The 12,771-nt window shown below is 37.5% G+C and overlaps 1 non-coding gene across 1 annotated transcript in view; it reads left to right on the forward strand.

Annotated features, from left to right (window-relative positions):
- LOC100515559 overlaps window positions 1–12,771 on the forward strand; it is a 315,996-nt gene that overhangs the window by 109,100 nt on the left and 194,125 nt on the right. The window lies entirely within an intron of this gene.

Genomic DNA, 12,771 nt, shown 5'->3' on the forward strand with positions numbered 1-12,771 from the left:
AATTATTACTGTGCTCCATGCTCAGTATACTAATTGACATTTGGCGATATTTAATTGCAGTGTAAGGAGGCACTTAAACTGAAGTTTGACGTGGTCCCTCTATGCTCTTCAAGTTTCTTATGTCAAAAGTTGGCTATCTTATTTACCTACGGGGTTCATTCTGGGGGTAATTATGATTGCATAAGCTCAAAGTTCTGTTCCCAGAAGTTATTTTAGTTGAGTTGAGTTTGTTCGATATTTATTGATTGCTTGCTCTGTGGCAAGGACTGCAGTGGTTGGCTGGGTATCTAAAGGGGAGAATGATACAGTTTGGGCTCTCGAGGAACTGGTGGGCTGGACAGGCATGGAAATAGATCATTTCAATGGAGGTTCCTTAAAAAGCCAAAAATAGAACTACCCTATGATCTAGCAATCCTACTCCTAGGCATCTAACCAGAGAAAACCATAATTTGAAAAGACACATGTACTCCAGTGTTCCTTGCAGCACTATTTACAATAGGCAAGACATGGAAACAACCTAAATGTCCAAGATAGAAGAATGGATAAAGAAGGTGTGGTACATAGATACAATGGAATTTTACTCAGCCATAAAAAGAATGAAACAATGCCATTTGCAGCAACATGGACTGACCTAGAGATTATCATATTAAGTGAAATAATTCAGACAAAGACAAATATTATTGATAACACATATGTGGAATATAATAAAAAATTAGGCGTGCCCATAATGACTCAGTGGTTAATGAATCTGATTAGGAACCATGAGGTTGTGGGTTCTATCCCTGGCCTCGCTCAGTGGGTTAACAATCCGGCATTGCCGAGATCTGTGGTGTAGGTGGCAGACGAGGCTTGGAGCCCGCATTTCTGTGACTGTGGTGTAGGCTGGTGGCTACAGCTCCGATTAGACCCCTAGCCTGGGAACCTCCATATGCCATGGGTGCGCCCCTAGAAGACAGAAAGACAAAAAAAAAAAAAAAAAAGAAAAAAAGAAAAAACAATAGTAGTTATTTATAAAACAGAAACAAACTCACAGATTTCAAAAGCCAATCCTATGGTTACCATAGGGGAAATCATGCAGGGGAGGGGGGAATTAGGAGGATGGGAATTACATAAGTAAATATACTACGATATAAAATAGATAATTAACAAGAACCTACTGTATAGCACAGGGAAATCTACTCAATAGTTTGTAATAACCTATATGAGAAAAAATAATGGATGTGTGTGTGTGTGTGTGTGTGTGTGTGTGTGTGTGTGTAGGTATATATACTATATATATGTACGACTGGTTCACTTTTCTGTACACCTGAAACTAACAACATTGTAAGTCTACTGTACTCCAATAAAACGAAATGTTAAAACAAACTTTGCATTCCTGAAATAAATCCCCCCACCCCCCTAAAAGACTGATTTAGAAGTTTCCTGGTGACTCAGTGGATTCAGGATCTGGCATCATCACTTCTGTCGCATCGGTTCAATCCCTGGCCCAGGAACTTCTGAATGCCATGGGCACGGCCCCCCAAAAAGGACTAATTTAAGTGTTATGATACCAGGATACTCGGGGCACTGTGGATCTCTGGGGAGGGGTGTTATGTGATTGGAGAAGAGTCATTTCCCCTGGGACCGTGTTTTCATTTAGCAGTTGGAGCTAAGTGAGAAATGAATGCTGCAAACACGTTCTAGTTAGAAGTCACTGAGAAACTGAAAATGCTGATGTATGAAACAGCATGTTCTGTTTTGGGAACTTTGCCAAGATGCAAATTAAGGTGTCAGGAGAGGCAGAAGATAAGGCTGGAGAGATAAGCTAGTCTCTGGAAAGAATCTGCCAAGCTTGACATGCTTATATTTATCTATAAATAAGTGATGTCATGAATTCTACATTAGGAGAACCACCACAATGACCATTACTCCCAGCACACCCCCCCGCCATCAGCACCACCACCAATGGTTTAAAAGAAAAATGCACTCACTTTCAACCTTATTGAGAAAGTATTTGCTCTTTTTCATTAGACTATGTTGATCTTCCTCAACAGGAGAATGGTTTGTGAAGTTATGTTTCTTCATAATGTAGTGAGGAAAAGAGGCATGACCACAGTGGGAAAGAATTATAGTCCAATAAGATAGTATATAAGTCAGCAATGCATTTATTGAGGCATTAAAAAGAGTACTGAACATGTTGCATGGACCTTTGTAACTTAGATGTACGTGGCTATAACTGTGTAGAGTGGTGAGTGGACCTATGGAAATGGGGACAGACATAAAGTCTTTGTTTTTACAGAGGCCACCATTGATGCATTGCAGTAGCAAGAAATTTATGGCAATGAATATCAGAAAAAGGCATATTATATTAACTTTAAATCGTAAGATAAACTAAGAAAGTACCTAAGCATCTTCCATGTACTCTGGATTCTTGATAAAAGAAATGATTTATGGTAAGAATTAAACTAATTATCAGTGATATTTAAAGACATATAAATGCATGTGTATTGATAAAACTCAAGCAATTACAAAGACATGATAGTAAACCTAAGTTGCCCTAGTTTGATGGAAAAACGGACCAATCTGTGTTACTGTCCTGCTCAGTGGTTAATGAATCCGACTAGGAACCATGAGGTTGCGGGTCTTTCCCTGGCCTTGCTCAGTGGGTTAAGGATCCAGAGTTGCCATGAGGTGTAGTGTAGGTTGCAGATGCGGCTGGATCCCGCGTTGCTGTGGCTCTGATGTAGGCTGGCAGCTATAGCTCCGATTCGACCCCTAGCCTGGGAACCTCCATATGCCATGGGTGCAGCCCTAAAAGGACAAAAAGACAAAAAGAAAAAAAAGAAAGAAAGAAAAAGGGACCAATAGATCAATGGAACCCAAGGGAGGTCTCAGATTGGACCATGGATACATGGGACCTATGGTGGATTCACTGTGAAGCAAACGAAGCTTATTATGTTAGTTTATTAATCATCACAACAACTCCATGGAGTACATTTGCATATAAAGAACCAAGTATGGCAGTTGTATTTTCCAAAGATGTCAGAGCCTATTTCCTATCCCATGTTGTTTTTTTACAATATGACCGTGATACTCTTTGCCTTAAAAGATGGACTTTTAAGGGCTCTCCTCCCCTTTAAACTGGGTGGCCTTTTGTGGCTGTTTTAATCAATGGAATACAAGAAAGGAACACAACTCATATGACCTCTGAGGTAGGTCAGAAGAGGTCATACAACCTTCACCTTTTCTACTGGAATACTTGCTCTTAAGAGCCCTGAGCCACCACGTGAATAGTCTGATTGCTCTGAGACCATCAGGATGCAAGGAAGGCCAACGTATCCACGCATGGAGACCACATGGAGGGGCTCCGAGACTGCATGAATGGAGAGAGATGTCTGGACCGTTCCAGATGCTCTATCTCTTGCTATTTTAGCTCCAGCCATCATCTGACTACAACCACTTGAGATATTGAACCAGAACTGCTCAGCGAAGCCTTTTTCAAATTCCTAACTCAAAGAAACCATGAGGTGCTAGAAAATGATTGTCGCTTAAGCCACCCTTAAGGTGAGTTGTTAGGAAGTGATAGATAAGAAGAACAGATTTTAGTATTTGGAGATGGGGCACTGCCATAAAAAACTGAAACGGATGGACTTGATGGTAGGGTAGACTTGGGGAGATGTTAATAAAATCTTAAGGGCCATGAGGATTGTGTTAGCCGTTGCTGAAAGGGTCTCAGCCTATTGTTGAGAGATTAGAGGAGAGAGAAGTTGTTATTGGAAGCTGGAAGAAAAGAGACCCTGGTTGTATAATGGAAGAAAGTTTATCAGTACTGTGCCCTGCACTAATATGGAAAATAGCAACTATAATTGATGAACCCAATGATCTAGCTTAGACTTCCAGGCAGAACATTGAAATGCTACCTTTCATTCTCATTGCCTGTTGTATAATACAAGTAGAGAGAGAGAGATGTGTTAAAAAAGAAACAGTTTAGTTTTCAGGCATAATTTAGAGGACACATAAAAGATTAAGGACCTGCTGGATTTGAAATAAAATTTTTCATTCCTGGCCTCTCCATGTGATGAAAGATTCTCAAAGTAAGAAAGATCCTTAAGCAAGAGATTAAATCCAGGCACAGTGAGAAAATAATGGTGTAATGATAAAGCAAATAGTGTGTGTTTTAAGATCTCTCCTTAAGATAAAATGTGTTTCCTGTCTTCAAAAAGCCGGGATTCTTTTGTAGATTCTAGTGGCAGAGACAGACAAGTAAGCAAATATTACAATTTGGTGTAGTAAGAGCCCCAATAAAAGAATCCTGAGGTGCTATTATCATACAATAGGGACACTTTATCCCAATTTGAGAAGGAGGAAAACATTAAGATAAGGATTCCCTAGAGGGGCATGACTAAACTAAGTCTTGAAGAATAAATAGGAATTAGGGAGGGTGGGAGGTGGGAGGAGTGAGGATTTCAAATAGTGAAAGGAAATCCTAAAAATCTCCCAGAAGAGCCCTGAACCTGGGCATTCATTATAGTGGTTTCCTTGTTTTATAGGAACAAATGGGCTCAACAGGCTTTGAAGATTTTTTCTTTGTTTTCAAGAAAGATTTTGTTATAGAATTTTAAAAACATGCGGAAGAAGAGAGAACTTTTTAATTAACTCTCATGTATTAATCACTGAGCTTAAACATCATCAAGCTCATGGCCAATCTTGTTTCATTTATGTTCACCCCTTCCCTCCCTGCCTTATTTTAAGCAAACCCCAGGCATACATAATTTCATCTGTAAATATTTGTTATCTTTAATGCATAAAGACTCTTTGATTAATACTATCATACTTTTATCACACACACAAATTAAGGTGAATTCTTAATAGTGATGCTTCCTTTTGAACCAGCTAGGCCAGTGTTGCTGGATTCCTTCTGGGAAACTGATCACAAGTCGCTCTAGCACAGAAAGTGAGTTTCTTGGTATTTGAGGTCAGTTGTTGAACATTCCATTTCTTAAGGAAAATTCTGCTAGCTTCCTCTTCATGGGTATTTGTGGGTAATGGGCTAGGGAAAAATCTGTCTCCGATGCCTCAAGAAGTTATGAAAATGTAAGGAATGGAAGTCACTATGGGAACTTAATTTTGTTCCTGAGTGAAGTAATAGAAAGTATTGACATTTTCTTTGGCACAATGGTCTAGTTAATTTTAGAGAGGCCTAGCAGCTGATTTCAGAAAATTTTTTTCTGGTCTGTCTTTTTTGTTTTTTGTGTTTTTTTTTTTTGTTTTTTGTTTTTTTTTTTTTTTTTTTTTTGGTCTTTTTAGGGCCACACCTGCAGCACATAGAGGTTCCCAGGCTAGGGGTCGAATCAGAGGCTACACCATAGCTCATGGCAACGCTGGATCCTTTAACCCACTGAGCGAGGCCAGGGATTCAACCTCCATCCTCATGGATGCTAGTCGATTTGTTTCCACTGAGCCACGATGGGAGCTCCCCCTTTTCTGGTCTGTTCTCAGTGTTCAGTCATCTCATCCTATACTGGCTTGGGTTCTAGACTGTCTGGATGGATGAAGACCCCACCCCCACCTTTATGCAGAGGTGCACAATTCAGTGTTGTTCACAGTTAGCACTGTAGCTAATGGGAAACTAGGAGAAAGGGTAAACAGGACCAGATCTGGTACCGTGGTATCTTAGGATTTCTGTTTAAGTATGAATTTACAATCAAATGCTATCCAGCCTTGAAGTAGTAGCTATAGGGAAGAAAGCTTCATTTTGGGTGAACCCAGAATATACATGTGTAGACTCTGAGATGAGAGTATGACATGTTCTAAGATCTGCAGGAATTGTAGTCAGCTAGAGGTTCCGAAAGGCAGGTATGGAAAAGGTAGCAGTCACCAAATGTAAGGAAAGAAATTAGGAATAATGAAGTATTTTAAGTCATAGGTTGCTGTGTTCAGGTTTGTGTTGGAGCGAGGCATGTAGGAGGGTACAAAAGCCAAGAGGAAACTATTTTATTACAGCAGCTAAGAGATGATTAGTGCATGAATGAGAGCAGGGCCAATGACAACCGTGGCCTTGGATAGTGTGGAATATCTTTGCAAATGGAACCATGGTTCTTAAAGAATGGTGGTTTTGCACATGCCCGACTGCAGTTTTTCTTGGCTGATGTGCAAACTACTGGATCACTTGTCAGATCATTGCCACTCTGAAACCCATTCAGTATTGCAGCAGTGGCATTTCTGAGGTCAGGGCTATGGCCAGAGCTAATTGAAGGGTGGGTCAGGTAGTTTATATTGGAGCCGAATGCTTCTTCATCCACATGTCCTCTGCTTAGCACAGAAAAAATTCCTGAGCTCCTATGTTCAATTGCACTTCTTCATATTCCCTAAAGCTTTGTTTTTAGTTATTCTGACATTAAAATAAGGCTTTATTTGGTCTTTCCAAATTCTAGATCCCACTTGACCATCTATATAATCTTACAGATGATCAGAAAAAAAAAATAGAACGCACTTAGAATTAAAAGGTAATTCATCCTAAAATTCAAATTAATATTCATAATTTAGATAGGCATTCATGTTTTAGGTGTCCCTGTACTTAATATTCATAATTTATTAAAATCTTAAATTTGATCTTTATCGCTCTTGTGAAAAATGATTAAAACTTTTGGGCTGTTTTCCTTTTGGCTAAACCAGAAGCAGCAGCAGAATACTTAATAATTGTTCTGAGTCTTAGGATCTCAGCAGGCTTTATAAACTGGCTCTACTTTCCCTGTGAGGGAAACAGATGTGGGGAAAGAATCCTTGTTCTTTTTCAGAATCATTTACACCAGCACTTATGGACTGGAGTAGTTGGTTGCAACCACCTGTCTTCTCCATGAGCTGCATCTTTCCTGTATAATATATATTCCTGCACTTAATTCTAAAAGTTAGTCACCTAACATAGCCAGAAGGAAAGCAAAACAATGGCCATATTAATTCCACACGAAAGAGGCACATTTTTCTCTCATATCTCTAAAATCTAATACTTCTTTCTGTTTTTCAAATTATGTAGCTGCAAAGTGTTTCACACACCTAGGGAAAATCTACTCACTGACTGACATGCAAAGTTCAAGAAAAAATTTTTGGTGATTCTTTTTAGTAATGGAACACATATTTAATAACATTTTGATCTATTATCTTGTATGCAGAAGTTAGTTTTAGTGGTAATTTACTGCAGTCCATAACTTGCTAGGCTTTGGCACCGATGGTGGATTTACTGTTACATCAGTTACTTAATTAGAATGAATTATTCATAGTTTTTCCTGATGAACAACCTAATTATTATGCTAATCATAATAATCTAAGTCTTCAAAGTTTTCTAAAGCATCTTGCCTAATGGGGTTATTAAATATGTGTATGATTATAGCCTTATAAAAATTCAGAAACATGCTTGTTAGATATTTTTATTTATATTTAGACCTTCAAAAACATCAAATGTAAGATATCTTTTGCCCTGAACTCAATTAATTTCTTAAATGTCATTTTCTTTTCCTAATATAAAACTGAGCATGTATAATAAATAAAATGACAAGCAACTTCATTAGCAATACTAAGACGTGGAAGACACTTTATACCTAGACCTGGTTTCGAGAACTTTAGCTTAAACAAGAAAATGTTTTTCATGATGTGGGGATTCTACTGAGGGCAAAAGGAATGAACTGACCTGGTATTTATTGTTGTATTGTCAAATCTTAATTATTTATAGGAGAAGCAGCTATATGCCAAGTTCATTAACTATTTTATTTTGTATATTTATTCATTTGTTTATTTATTTAATGTTAGAGTGTAATACGTTGAATTACAGTGTTGTGTCAGTTTCTGCTGTACAGCATAGTGACCCAGTTTTATATATATTCTTTTTTAAAATATTTTTTCTCTTTTCAGGGCTGCACCTGTGGCATATAGAAGTTCCTAGGCTAGGGATCGAAGCAGAGATACAGTTGCTAGCCTATGCTCAGCCACAGCAACACCAGATCCAAGCCGCATTTGTGACCTATGCCACAGCTTGCAGCAACACTGGCTCCTTAACCCACTGAGCAAGGCCAGGGATTGAACCTGTATCCTCATGGACACTAATTGGGTTCTTAACCCACTGAACCACAACAGGAACTCATTAAATTTTTTTATTAAAGTATAGTTGATATAGAATTTTCTTTCAATTTCTGCTGAGTAGCAAAGTGATGTGTGTATATCATTTTTTTTCTCATTCTATCTCCCATCATGTTCTGCCCCAAGAGATTTGATATAGTTCCTTTTGCTCTACAGTAGAACCTCATTGCTTATGCATTCTAAATATAATAGTTTGCATCTACTAACCCCAAACTCCCCATCCATCCCACTTCCTCCCCACTGGCAACCACAAGTCTGTTCTTCATGTCTCTGAGTCTATTTCTGTTTTGTAGACAGATTCATCTATGCCATATTTTAGATTCCACAAATAAGTGACATCATACGGTACTTGTCTTTCTATTTCTGAGTTACTTCACTTAGTATGGAATCTCTAGTTGCATCCATGTTGGTGCAGATGGCATTGTTTTGTTCTTTTTTATGGCTGAATAATATTCCATCGTGTGTATGTACCACAGCTTCTTAATCCATTTATCTGTCGATGAATGTTTCCATGTCTTAACTATTGAGAATAGTGCTGCTATGAACATAAGGGTGCATCTACATTTTTGAACTGTAGTTTTAACTAGATATATGCCCAGGAGTTTTCTGAGGAACCTCCATACTGTATTCCATATTGATGGTACCAATTTACGTTCCTACCAACAGTGAAGGGGGTTCCTTTTCTCCACACCCTCTCCAACATTTGTTATGTGTTGATTTGTTTATGATGGTCATTCTGACCAGTGTGAGGTGGTACCTTCATTAACTATTAACTGCTCATATCTGTGACATCTTTCCCTTACTTTATTTACTTGTTTAATTTCTCAGATGCAGATCATCATATTTGCATATGCTCATTTTAGGGGACAACTTAGTATTTGAAGATATTAGGATATTCTTTTTCATTCACTAATAATAGCTACACTAATAACCAACTCCCAAGGCCACCTAATGCTTGGATTTCTGGCACACATCAAGGTAATAGGGAGTGATATTTTGATATCGTTCCTCAAACCAAGCAGTTTGGCAACCCATAGCTAGTTTATATAACCAAGGAGAAATTGGGTTAAAACATATATGTGATGCTCAATTTTGTTGCAATCTAGGTGTTAAAAGGATTTTTTGAGACTTGAAAACACTAGCTCATGACCTTTGTGAAATGTGAAGGCTATTCTGAAGAAATAAGACCCACCCTCTTTGGTCACAACTCATGTTGTCTTTGAGCACACAGATGTAGATGATGAAAACAACCATATCCCATTATTTAGTTGCTTCTTTTTATAAGGTTTTTCTCTTATTTTAACTTCCTTATAAAATTAAAAAACTGTCAGTCAGTTTCCATTTCAAGCTCTGGAGATCAATAACTATCTCCTTCAGGACCTGCAAGTGGAAGATATTTGGGGACTGTATAGCCTGGCTTGTCATTCTCCTCTTCCTCCTAGTCCTTTTAGAGCTCTGTGGTCCAGCTATGATAGGAGGCAAACTTGTGTGTTGTGGTCTGATAAAACGCTTTCATTCCCATCTTTTGGAAGCGGCTACAATGGGACACATTATTGGACAGGTCAACTCTGGTTGATACCCTCTACATAGTGATGCTACACAAGGATGATGGGTTTCATGTTACTCTGAGATACCTCCTCTTCAAAGTCTCTTTAACATCCAGTTTCTCTATTTCATTACAGTAGGAGGAAGAAGAGGAAAAAGAGAGAATTAATCCCTTACTTTAATTGGTCAGCAGTGATGCCCTTCTTCTGCTGCTTTTCTAATGGTAATTTACAGTCAATGCTTTTCCATGGTGGGGACCAAATACCAATTCCTTATGAGACTCTTGTATAGGTCTGGGGGCAGGCTTTAGGGGAGATGCTACTGCACTTTTCATAGCTGTGTGAGGTCCAGTCTGGCCCTTCTCTTTCCAATCCCCCTTGACTCTGGCCAAAATAAGCCAACTTTTAGACTCTTAGTGGTGGGGTTCTGTCACAGAGGAACTGAGCTCTTGAGTGGGGTCCTGCCGAGATGGCCAAGCCCACTGCCTTCTCTGCTGGTCATGCAACCTATGGGAAATTGGTGTCATTGCCAGGCTGTGATGAACAACTCTGTCATGTCTGCAGGGACCTTGTGAGAATTTCTTTGGGATATACACCCAGGTGCAGTATTTTTGTGTCATATGAGACATATATTTATTTTGACAAGTGCCAATTGCTCTTCAGAGAGTTTGTACCAGTCTATATCTACTAATATCTCTGCCAATAGGTACCATTATTCATCTTTCCAAATTCACCAGCCTATAATAACTTAATCTGATTTCTGTAATTACCAGTTATCTTGATTTGTCATCTATTTGTCAGCATCTTGGGATTTCCTCTACATATTGAATATCCATATTTCTGACTTGTATTTCTATTTGGGTTGTTTTTAATTATAGATTTGTAAGTGTTTCTTGTATATTCTAAAATATTAATCCCTCACTGGTTTTATACTTTGCAAATAATTTCTTCCATTTTGTCAGCTCCATATTCACTTGATCCATATTATCTTTTATTGACCAAGAATTCTTCATTTTGATGTAAACAATCACTTTTTTTTTCTTTGTGCTTTCGGAGTTTTATTTAAACAATCTTCTCCCCCCTCCGCCTTAGATCTATAGCTACTCCACCTTTTATTCTACCAGCTTGCTTTCTTTCTTTTCAGGGCCACACTTGTGGCACATGGAGTTCTCAGGCTAGGGGTTGAATTGGAGCTGTAGCTGCCAGCCTACACCACAGGCACAGCAATGCCAGATCCTTAACCCACTGAGTGAAGCCAGCGATCGAACCTGAGTCCTCATGGATACTAGTCAGATTTATTTCGCTAAGCCACATCTGGAACTCCTATTCTACCAACTTTCTGGTTTTATCCTTTACCTTTAGATATTTATTCCTTTGTAGTCTATTTTGCCATGTAAGGTTAAGTAGGGATTCACTCTTCCCAAATTATTTTACTAAATAATTCATTGTTTTCACATGAATTTGTGATGCTATCCTTATCTTGTATAAAGGGGTCTGGTTTATCCTTGTGCTGTGTATTGTGTTTCATTTGTAAATATGATTATTCTTGTTACAATATCTTGTTTTATTATTATGATTTAAAAGTATGAATTCATATACATACTTTTTCATCTTCTTAAAGTTTGGCTTCCTGTTGAATAATAGGATAAATTTATTTAATTCTTTAAAAATCCAGCTGGAAATGTGATTGATGTTACATTGAATATTTATAGAATACTTAGGAAGAGTGAATATCTCTGTAATGATAAGTCATCTTATCTAAAGAATGGAGTGTGTGTTTAATTTTGTAAATCATCTATATGACCTTTGTTAATGTTTTCTCCATAGAGTGTGTATTATTGGGTAAGTTAATTGTTAGATATTTTATAGCTTTTTTCCCTCTTTCTTTCTTTCTTTGTATTATTATATTTTGTACTGGTTATTGCTGGGGTAAGTTAGTGTTATTGACTTTTTAGTTGTTATATCCGCTGAATTTCTGAATTTTCTTATTTCTAATTGCTTTTTTTGGTGATAATTCTCTGGTTTTATTAGGCGCTGATAACACCAAGTGCAAAGAGAGAACATTTTTCTCTCTTTTGTAATTATTTTCTTTCCTTTTATATTGGTAGGACAGCTAATACTATATCAATCAGTTGTGGTTTGTTGGGTATTGTTCCATAATTTGGAGGGTATGCTAACTATGTTCTCCACTTACTGCAGTGTTTGCTATCAGCTTTTGGAATATAATGTTTACCACTGAAGGAAAGTTCTCTTCTAGTCTTAGTCTGCTAAGATTTTTGAAAAAATAAATAGGTTCTGAACTTTATTAAAGTCTCTTTGCATCATTTAAATAATGATATGATTTTTCCCCACTCTATTAATAGAATAAATTGCATTGATAAGTTTCATGAAGCATCACTAATCTTGAACTTCTGAGATTAACCTCACTTGAGCATGATGTGAAATTTTTTTTTTCAAATGAACATTTAGTTTTAGTTAGCCAGCTGTATAACCCAGGGTAAGCCACGGGGTTCTTCTGTGCCTAAATTCCTTATCAGTAAAATGGAGATGATAGTCAGAATTGTCTTGACTTACATATGTTTAGGCCTTAGATAAAACCTATGTAAATGTTTACAAGAATAGTGTACTTTTTTTTGCTATAAGTTAAATGTGCTTCTAATTTTCTTTTCTTTTGTACTCTCTGATTTTGATAGCAAAGTGGTTCTAACTCCCCACATGAGTTGGGCACCTTTGCACATTTAAGTAAACAGAGTGCTTACTTAACCTTTTTGGTACTAGAGGGTTTTTCCTCCTCTTTTTATAAAAGACAGTAATAACCATTGAGTATGATGTTAGCTGTGGGTTTGTCACATATGACCTTTATTATATTGAGTTATGTTCCCTCAGTGCTACTTTCTGAAAAGTTTTTAATTATCAATAGATGTTGAATTTTATCAAAAGCTTTTTTCTGCATCTTCAGGGATAATCATGTGGTTTTTATTCTTCAGTTTGTTAATGTGGTGTATCACACTGATTGATTAGCAGATACTGAAAATCCTTGCATTCCTGGGATAAATCCTATCTGTCATATTGTGTGATCCTCTTACTGCATTGCTGGAGTCAGTTTGCTAGTATTTTG

This window comes from Sus scrofa, chromosome 8 (genome assembly GCF_000003025.6).
Source record: "Sus scrofa isolate TJ Tabasco breed Duroc chromosome 8, Sscrofa11.1, whole genome shotgun sequence".
NCBI lineage: Eukaryota > Metazoa > Chordata > Mammalia > Artiodactyla > Suidae > Sus > Sus scrofa.